Here is an 8827-nt window from a genome sequence, read left to right on the forward strand (position 1 = left end):
TGTCTCTCTCTCCCTCTGTCTCTCTCCTGTGAGCGCATATGCCCTATAATAAAAACCTAAACAACAAAAAAACAAGGCTGGGTCAGACAGTTCTATTAGTGTTGGGGGGGGTTATTGACTTTTTTCTCGACCTCGGTGGTTCTCTGTCTGCTAGCATCTTCCATGTGGTTGACTGCGAGTTCATAGGTTTGAGAGCCATTCTTAAGTGTGTGTGTAAACATCTGTTTGAACACACCTGATGCCCCAAGAATTCAGTTTGATTCAGCCAGGTACCTGACCAGGGTGAGGAAGATCCCAATGAGACATCAGTAGGAGTAGGAAATGAAGATTCCAGATGCAAAGAACGGGCTCCTGTGTAAGATCTACCGGCTCTTGGCTCTGATGCTCAGCAAGTCCCTAAGACTCTGAGTCCCCTTCAGGCTCCTCATCTACAAAGTGAGGAGAGCAGTGTTTACTCTGTGGCAATCGTGGAACATTCGCATCTTAGTGCTTACAAGGAGCAGAGACGTGACCCGTGATAGCGACCTCGTCACCACCACACTCTCCCCATTCTACTTGCCAAATATTCGACAGAAACCTAGCCCTCTCTTCCCCATAACCAGCTACCTAGAGTCAGTATGATTTTTCCTTTTTAAATTTGTTGATGTGCTTTGTCAAGGACAGGGAGAAAGCACCCCTGCCCCACAATGGGGCATGGTCACGTTGCAATCCCTTCTCCTCCATCTCGTCCTTCTTTGGGGATTTTGGGCACACACATATCTGTGCCTGGCATGCTTTTCATGCCCTTGAGTCCAGGACTCAAACTAAACAGTCGGTCACATGGTATCCAGCTTCTTTAACCCGTTAACCACTAGGCCAGAGGCCACTGACCTGTATAGGGTCAGTATTTCTTTATTTTAAAGAGGATTTTGCCTTAGGGTATGTGTCCTCGAGAGAATGAGAGGGAAAGTGAACTCATCCGCTCCGCTCCGCTGGGGTGGGGTGGTCATGTTGCAATCTCTTCACCTCCATTCTCTTCCTGGAATTTTGGACCTGCATGTGCACGTGCCTAGCATGAGTTTTGTTACTGGGTCTGGAACTCAAACCATAGTCAGTCATCGGGACTTCAATGCCTTAATCACTATGTCACCTGCCGGCCCCAGGGTTAGAATTTCTAAAGGCTCAGTATCTCAAACTGTGCTACATAAACCACCAGCATCCCTTTTACTGTAATTGATATTCTTTTTTCTTTTTTTTTTTTAAAGAAAGATTTTTGCTGTAGGGTGCATACGCTCACCAGAAAGAGAGAGACAGGGAGACAGAGAGACAGAAAGCAAAAATTTACCCCCTTACCCCCCACCCCTCACTCCCCACCACAATCCCTTCTCCTCCATTCTCCTCTTGGGATCTTGGGCATGCATATACATGTTCCTGGTGTGAGTTTAAGCTGCTCGATCCGGGACTCGAACTGTGGTTGATTACGTGGGAGTTCAGCGACGTAACCATTATGTCATCTGCTGGTCCTGATACTCTTTAAAGGCAATAAAATAGGCAGCATTCCTATGCTTTCTTGACCATTAGCATTTTGGTTGAGCAGAATATCTAGGTTTTTCTGGAATTGTGAGACCCTAGAGCAATGGCCTCCACTCTGCACTTTGGGATCAGATGATTTGGGCTGCAACCTCAGCCTCACTACTTAGAGCTGGGTTTATTGCTGCACAAGTTTATTGCTACCTTTGAGGCTGCTTTCCCACCCTGTGGGATGGGCTCACCACAGTATTTACTTCATGGTTGTTTCTATTATGAGGTTTTAATAAAATACTTGAAGTACTTAATGAAGTATATCACTTGTTCAGTACATAGTAGTTGCTTAGACCAGCAGATGGCATAATGGTTACATCACTGGATTCCCATGTAGTTGACTGTGGTTCAAGTCCTGGACCTGGTGGCTTAAAACTCACACTGGGCACATGTGCATGTGTGCTCATAATCTTGAGAGGAGAATGGAGTAGAAGGGATTGTGGTGTGGCCATCTCCCCTGGGGAGTGATTTTTCACTTTCTATCTCTCTGTCAAGTATATGTGCCCTATAGCAAAAATCTCTCTCTCAAAAAAAAAAAAAAGTAGTTGCGGGACCAGCAGTTAGTGTAATGGCTATGTCACTGGACTCCCACGTAGTATACCGCGGTTTGAGTCCCGGACCCGGTGGCTTAAACTCACACTGGGCGTGTGTGCGTACGTGCCCAAGATCCTGAGGGGAGAATGGAGGAGAGGGAATTGCGGCATGGCCATCCCCTTCTATCTCTGTCTCTCTCTGTCTGTCTAGTGAGCGCATGCACCCTATAGCAAAAAAAACTCTCTCTCAAAAAAAAAAAAATAGTAGTTGCTAAGATAACAAACATTATTAACACCGAGAACTGAAGCCCAATAGTTTCTTTGGACCTTGGTAAATAAATAAATAGAAATAAACACTGATTTCAATATGGCAGAGTCTGGAGAGTTAGTTGTGGGAGTAATACTATTGGGTAGAACACCATGCTTTTCCAGAGAGATGGGTTTTCTAGGTTCGAGTTATGCTGTGGCTGTTTTTTGTCCATCAATCGGATGCAGGAAGAGTGAGCACACAACAGCTAAAGATAAAACCTTCCAGGGTCCAAGGAGAGTAATGACATTGATAATGTTAGCATCATACAGGGATGTATGAGAGTGGGGATTGTTATTTCTAGAAATACTGAAGGGCCAAGCTGTCTCTGCAGTGAGGCTGTTTCCTGGTCCATGGGTAGGAAGAACAAAGGGAGACCTGGGACAAAGTAACAGACTATGAGCTTGTTGCAATCCATGTTTCCTATACTGGTATTTCCTGGGTCTCTGCAGGCTGATGGAGGACATGGTGCAGAGGCAGGGAAATAGACCTAGCCATGTGTCTGACAAAGAGCTGAATGGCCAGTCATCACTGTTTCCTGTGTGTAGCTCCCGTGGTGTGTTAGGGGCATGTTCTTCTTGCATAGTCAGTGCAGAACAGGACGCGATGCCATCGGCAGAATTGTGATTGAGAAGAAGGCATAATAATAACACCATCAATATAATAAAGTGAAGGGAGCAGTATTAGCCAATGGCCTGGAAACTCAAGAAATTTGAGGAGCATCCAGGCCCAATGAGCTGTAACTGCTCAAAGTGTTTAGGCTGATGGAAGCCAGTCAGTCACCAGGGAGAGATGGTTCAGAATAGCACATCAAATGGGAGGTAGAAATGGGTAAGAACAGAAAGCACCGTTATTTTGAAATTACAAAACTAAAAGCTGAAGCAGCAGTCCATGGGGTAGCAACGCTGTGTGTTATAGTTACATATCATGAGTGGACAGGCAGCTTAACAGAGCTGCATGTTGAGGTCAAAAATGAGCCTTGCACAGCCTTGAAGGGCTAACAGGTAGCGTGTGGCCTTCTCCCCTGGGGAGTGATTTTTCACTTTCTATCTCTCTGTCAAGTATATGTGCCCTATAGCAAAAAAAACTCTCTCTCAAAAAAAAAAAAATAGTAGTTGCTAAGATAACAAACATTATTAACACCGAGAACTGAAGCCCAATAGTTTCTTTGGACCTTGGTAAATAAATAAGTAGAAATAAACATTGATTTCAATATGGCAGAGTCTGGAGAGTTAGTTGTGGGAGTAATACTATTGGGTAGAACACCATGCTTTTCCAGAGAGATGGGTTTTCTAGGTTCGAGTTATGCTGTGGCTGTTTTTTGTCCATCAATCGGATGCAGGAAGAGTGAGCACACAACAGCTAAAGATAAAACCTTCCAGGGTCCAAGGAGAGTAATGACATTGATAATGTTAGCATCATACAGGGATGTATGAGAGTGGGGATTGTTATTTCTAGAAATACTGAAGGGCCAAGCTGTCTCTGCAGTGAGGCTGTTTCCTGGTCCATGGGTAGGAAGAACAAAGGGAGACCTGGGACAAAGTAACAGACTATGAGCTTGTTGCAATCCATGTTTCCTATACTGGTATTTCCTGGGTCTCTGCAGGCTGATGGAGGACATGGTGCAGAGGCAGGGAAATAGACCTAGCCATGTGTCTGACAAAGAGCTGAATGGCCAGTCATCACTGTTTCCTGTGTGTAGCTCCCGTGGTGTGTTAGGGGCATGTTCTTCTTGCATAGTCAGTGCAGAACAGGACGCGATGCCATCGGCAGAATTGTGATTGAGAAGAAGGCATAATAATAACACCATCAATATAATAAAGTGAAGGGAGCAGTATTAGCCAATGGCCTGGAAACTCAAGAAATTTGAGGAGCATCCAGGCCCAATGAGCTGTAACTGCTCAAAGTGTTTAGGCTGATGGAAGCCAGTCAGTCACCAGGGAGAGATGGTTCAGAATAGCACATCAAATGGGAGGTAGAAATGGGTAAGAACAGAAAGCACCGTTATTTTGAAATTACAAAACTAAAAGCTGAAGCAGCAGTCCATGGGGTAGCAACGCTGTGTGTTATAGTTACATATCATGAGTGGACAGGCAGCTTAACAGAGCTGCATGTTGAGGTCAAAAATGAGCCTTGCACAGCCTTGAAGGGCTAACAGGTAGCATAGTGGTTAAGGCACTGGACTCACATGTGGCCAACGATGGTTTAAGTCCTGGACCTGGTGGCTTGAAACTCACATTGTGCATTTGTTTGTACATGCCCCAAATCCCAAGAGAATGGAGAAGGGACTGCACCATGGTCATTCCTCCAGGGGAGTGATTTCTCATTTCCTATCTCTTTTGTCTCTCTGGCTAGTGCACGTGCCCTATACCAAAAATATCCATAAACAACAACAAAAACAACCCAAAAAACAGCCTCGCAGCCTGTATCGGAAGTAAATATCACGTCCAATGCTTCCAGACAAGTAGAAATCATTGACTCACCCGTGCCCAGCATTTCTGTTAGACTCATACCAACCGCCGAGCAACTATGGACGGCAGTCATCTTAGCAACGCGTCAAAGAAGTTAGTTTCTCAGTAACAGTGGCAGTGCTATGTTTTGAACCCAGCGTTATTTGGCCTCAAAGCCTGGGTTTGTGCCATGCATCATGTTATCTCCCTCCCAGTCAGTCTGTTAGTACAGCAGAAAATGATTGCATCTGCCTTCTGGAGAGAGTGCGATTGGAGGCGCGATTGTGGCAATACAAGATAGAACTCAACGTGTCATAGATAAAGCAAAGCCTGTCAGGTCTTGCAGGCCCCTCGGCCCCGTCCGGCTATGACTTCCTGAGACTTGTGACTCCAAATCAGCCCCCTGAGTTGCCGCATCACTCTCAAGAACACCCACTGCCTCATTCCATCAGTAAGCCAGGTCTCGAGTTAATTTGACTGCCTGGAGACTCAGAGTCCCTGCTGTCTGTACTGGGGCCTGGGTGCCCACGTCCCTACTGAGCTAACGCTTCCAGGCATCCTCATCTACTTTGCATCACAAAGATGCCATAGTTTACTTGATTATTCCCTGCGGATCTAGAAAGCTGCCTGAACCCCAGCTGAGTTCTGTTCACACCTGCCTTCCTGCGGGAGACAGGAAGGGAACACAGGATGGATCCATACCGCCCTTCTCCAGTCCACCTAACTCTGGCTGCTTCTGCCCATGCTCCTGTGCCCATGCCTCCACGATGATGATAAGGTGGAAGGAAAGCAAATCCGCCTGGCCTTTGAAAGATGGCACAGGCATTTACTCTCTGGGAAACCATGCAGCTGAATTTATTGGAGTCTCAGTTTCTCATCCTTGGAATGGGGATAAAATAGCATGTATCACCAGAACGGATTGTCCACCATTAATACTATCTATTTATTTATTTGTTTGTATTTATTATATTTTAGAGATCTTTGCCTTAGAACGTGTGTTCTTGCCAGAAAGAGAGGGAAAGTGAGAAATCAACCCCTGGGGGGATGACCACACCATAATTCCTTCTCTACTGTTCTCCTTCCAGGGTCTTGGGCATGCATGCACACATGCCTGGTGTGATTTTTCAAGCCACCAGATCCGGGACTCAAACCATGGTTGGCTATATGGGAGTCTGGCGATGTAACCACGATGCCATCTGCAGGCCCCATTAATACTATTTGTAGTGCTGGAAGCTGTCTTTTGTACATTGCCATATTCAACCTCACAGTAACCCTCAATTCTAGCTCCTTTGTTTTGGCTAACACAGAATTCTTCTATTCTGATGCTTTTTCCAATGAAAGAAAAAATTGTCCATGTCCTTCGGTAACTGAACTGGGTTATCCAACTGCTCTTTCAAAGACCACCCAATGTGGAGGCGCTGTTTGCTCTAACCACTCTTTTTCCTGGCCCCAGATTTCTTCTTCATTAGCCATACTGATGATAGCACAACTATTGGGTCACCGGAAAAGTCATGAAATGAATTTTTCTATATGTTTCTGTGCAAAAGTACATCCTGACTCTTCTGATGACCCAATGCAGCGTGCTAGGATAGATTTTGCACCAGGTACCTCACAACCAATCGGCAATACACATTTTCTAGGGCATGGAGCAACATAATCACACTTGAGTCACCATAAATAGAAAAGACTGATTGAGAGCTACCCAAGGATATGGAATGGAACATACAGGACCAGCAGATGGCATAATGGTTTCATCGCTTGACTCCCACGTAGTCGACCGTGGTTTAAGTCCTGGACCTGGTGGCTTAAAACTCACACTGGGTGTGTGTGCCCAAAATTCTGAGAAAAGAATGAAGGAGAAGGGGTTGAGGTATAGCCACCCCCAACTCCCCCCACTGGGGGCTTGGTTTCTCACTTTATGTCTCTCTCTCTCTCCAGCAAGTGCACATGCCCTATAGCAAAAACAAAAAACAAAAAACTCTTAAAAAATAACAGAATGGAACATGATCTGCAGTGGCTGTTTACTGTACATATAGAAGCAGACCTGTGATTGGTCACTTCATTTGGAACATGCACTCAGTCTAGCCAAAGGTGTGGCAATCATGCATGTTTGACCAGGCTTCCTTTGCTGTTTCATGGTTGGGACAAAGGCTTAATCTGTGCCTAGCATGCTGCTAGTTTCCAGGACACACAAAAACAGGACTGACACAAGCAAATCCCACCACGGCAGATGGCTCACCATGAGACCTCGGTATTTGGGACTAGAAAATTCCGCTGCAGAAGACTGCCCCGTGCATTGAAAAATCCTTGGGGGTTCCCCTAACCTTTGTTAACTGGGTGCTCATAGCAACCACTCACTCCAGGCTGTGACTATGAAAACTGTTTCCAGGATTGCCAAATGTCCCTGGGGAGGAAATTACCCTGTACAGAACTACTGGCTTGGGTCTGGAATCACCATGACAAGAGGAGAAATTGGATAAATTCTTTATTTTTTTTAAGAGATTTTTGCCTGAGGGCATATGTGGTTACCTGAGAGAGAGGGAGAAAGGGAGAAGGAAAGTGAGAAATCACCCCCTAGGGGGATGGCCACACCACAATCCCTTCTCCCTGGATTTTGAGCAAGCACGCACACAAGTGCCGATGTGAGTTTTCAGCCACCAGGTCCAGGACTTGAACTGCCGTTGGCCATGTGGGACTTCAGTGACATAACTGCTACACCATCTGCTGGCCGCAAAGTTGGGCAACCTCTGAACAAGAAGATGGAAATTCAAATTTCGAAAGATGAGGAAGAATCGGTGACGTGGGGAAGCTGAAAAATTTTAAGCAGAGCACCGAGGCATGCAAAAACCAGCCTATGAGAAATAATAGAATCTGGTGGGGGATGATAGGCTGTTCATAATTGTGATTCAGTGCATGTGAACACACCTACGCACCCGTGTGTGCATGAGCGTATGAAGCGCTTTGAGGATGAGGCATGAGATAAAGGCAGAAATGTACCCAGGGCTCCATTTTTGAGCTTCTTGTGTGCTGGGCCGAGAAGATGAGACGTTACCCAGTAAGTGATGAATCATGAATCCACCATGAATCATCGTACTTTGAAGAATAGTGGGCCACGTGAGAAGAGAAACTCACAAAGCAGAAGGGCACAGGCGCCGGCAGGAGGTGCACTTAGAATTCAGAGGGGCCGCCTTAGCTTAACACCCAGAAATGGATGGTAAGCTCGCACACCCCCCGCGAGTACCCACGTGTGAGCACAGAAATGAATTTAAAGAAGATCTTCAGTATGAATCAAAACGTGCTCACCAACAGCTGCTCTACGATGTGCTAGGACAGATTTTATAATTCCACGCGACTGAATACAAGATATTCTGGTACTTGATAAACGTAATGAGACAGTCGAGTCTATTGATATTGCTGTGCCATTAGGCATAAGACTTCCCAGAACAGAAGCAGAGAATAAAAATAAGTGTCCACGCCTGAGAGTGAAAGAAAACAAGCAAGGGTCACTTACTGGTGGGGTGGGCACATTCCACTCGAACACACCGACGTCACCCTACATGGATGGCCTCTTTGTGGGAGTTGAGGGGTGTCAGTATGTTACTCGAGTCCTGGATGGGAAGAGGTGCCAGGGTTATTACTGCTTGCCTTTTTTTTTTTTTAATTAAAAAAAAATTTTTTTAACATGCTCTTTTGGGGAAAGCTCAGGAAACTCAGAATCCTTGCTCTATCAGAGGGCAGATAGAAGCTTGGGAGAGTGAAGGGACTTGACCAAACCAGCAGCCAGTAAGACGGAAACAGAAGTCCTTTTATAAATGCATTTTATTTTTCTTGAACATGTCTCATTTGGAAAGTTTTCAGGTTGATTTAAAAGTAGGGAGATGAGTACAGTGAATCCATGTATCCAACAACAAATACTAGACTTTGTTGATCCTTTTAGTTTCCTGAGTAAATTTGAAGCAAATATCAAATACTACATA

Source organism: Tupaia chinensis, unplaced genomic scaffold, assembly GCF_000334495.1.
Source record: "Tupaia chinensis unplaced genomic scaffold, TupChi_1.0 Scaffold143616_1, whole genome shotgun sequence".
Lineage (NCBI taxonomy): Eukaryota > Metazoa > Chordata > Mammalia > Scandentia > Tupaiidae > Tupaia > Tupaia belangeri.